General features: G+C 50.8%; 1 non-coding gene across 1 annotated transcript; it reads right to left on the reverse strand.

The window, feature by feature from the left end:
- Positions 1-1337: 1337 nt before the first annotated feature.
- LOC132652589 (small nucleolar RNA SNORA13) lies at positions 1338-1471 on the reverse strand. Its single transcript, XR_009590187.1, has one exon. It is a non-coding gene; the product is annotated as a small nucleolar RNA SNORA13 (small nucleolar RNA).
- Positions 1472-1834: the final 363 nt, after the last annotated feature.

The following is a 1834-nucleotide window of genomic DNA, read 5'->3' on the forward strand; positions in this document are numbered from 1 at the left end:
GTCTGGTCTCTTTACTGCTTTAACTCTAATGCTCCCCACTTACACACTGGCCTAATTTACAGGTTTTACCACTTTAACAGGAAACCAGAGGAGGGGTTTCACCCTACCCCACCGTTTTTTAAGGAGTACTCACATACTATTTTTTTTCTAACTTTGCAATGGCACCCACCAAACTGCTTCCTCATACTTAGAGCTTCAGTCTAGATTCATCTCACAAAAGCTTTCCATTTATGCCCTGACAGTGTAAAATTACGTCCCCGTGTACTAGCTGTCCTTCCTGTTAAGCAAAAGGGAGAGCTTTTGCCAACCTAGGTAGAAATTAGTTTAGCTGCCACACATGAACCAACAGTTAGGCACTCTCTGGCAGCCAGTCTCAAAAGCAGCATATTAAGTATTTATTCATGGGGCTGGAGAAATGGCTTGGCAGTTAAGAGCACTGCTTGTTCTTCCTGACGGACCTGGGTTCAATTCCTGGCACCCACATGGCAGCTCAAAACTGTTAATTCCAGTTCCAGGGGATCTGACACCCTCAGACATACATGTACACGGAACACGAATGTACACAGAATAAAAAGTATTTATTCATTGCCTTGTTACAAATGTGCATTCACCCATGCAGTGTTTTAACCGTCCATGCTTCTGAGATCAAACTTTCAAATAAAGGACACCCTGAAAGAAAAGAGAAAACATTTTACATGTTTGTCTGCAAGCATTTTGTGCATAAATCCCCTACCACAGCCTTTACTCAAGACTTACGCCTAGGAGATTTGGCAGGTCTTTTTCTAGCTAACACACGGATTCATAAAGCCACAATGTGTTAAAAACTATGCAAACAGGTACCATGAAAGAGGCATGACAGGCGAGAAAGGGCAGAGTAGGAGAGGGATAAGAACAAGGTGCTCATTTACAGCTCCTGGGTGTGTGTGCGTTTGCCACACACCTGGTGGGAGACACAGGACATCATAGGTCACCATGCAACCGAGGAGCAGGCTGCCTAATGCTAACACAATGTACATTTACTATCTACACTACATACTGGGGGGGAGGGGAGGGGGAGCAAACATCCATAAAAGTTGGCCGACGGGCAGAAGGTGTCTCGCCTGCTTACTTTCTGACAAGCAGCAGCAGTGCGAATCAATCGGCCAAGCTAACGATTCGATGCACCCCAACTTAAATCCCCACACAGCTTGTGCTTGGCAGCCAACCTACCTTAAATCACCTTTGTGCTCCCGCGTGGGAAGAATCAGCTTCAGACGCCCACCTGCCAAACGAGTAAGAACCAGTTATAAGAAACCGCGCTATGCAGTAAATCCACTTTCGTATACAAGTTAGAGTCGACCTGTCACTTACGCAGCTCCTACACCCAAGGTACCAAACTCCAGGGTTAAGAAAAGGCCGCGAAGCATTACTTTAAGCCTTTTTTGACACCACATTCACTAGTGACCAACGGTGAACGGGCAACACAAAGGCTACGTGAACAGCGTCGGGCCGGCTCCATCCACACTCAAAACTAGGAGACGGACGATCAACCCCACCTTCCGACTGCGACGTTCACTCCACTTCCGCACGGCTTGGCACCTGGGCGTGGGGCGAAGCTCTACACCATGACAGGCGCTCGGCTTCCACACCGAGCCACTTCACACCGGGTCCGGCGGGTCATGCCCCGTCGCTCGGCCGCCGGGTCCGCGCCACCTCCCCATCCTCCCGGAGAGGAGGGCGGCCCACACGCTGCCGCGGACACCCTCGATCCCGCACCCTCACCAGCCACCAGCCGCCGCCGAGGCCCGCACCGCGAGGCCACGCTCGCCGCGAGCGCGCAGAAAGGCCGCGCAGC

This window comes from Meriones unguiculatus, chromosome 2, assembly GCF_030254825.1.
Source record: "Meriones unguiculatus strain TT.TT164.6M chromosome 2, Bangor_MerUng_6.1, whole genome shotgun sequence".
Classification (NCBI taxonomy): Eukaryota; Metazoa; Chordata; class Mammalia; order Rodentia; family Muridae; genus Meriones; species Meriones unguiculatus.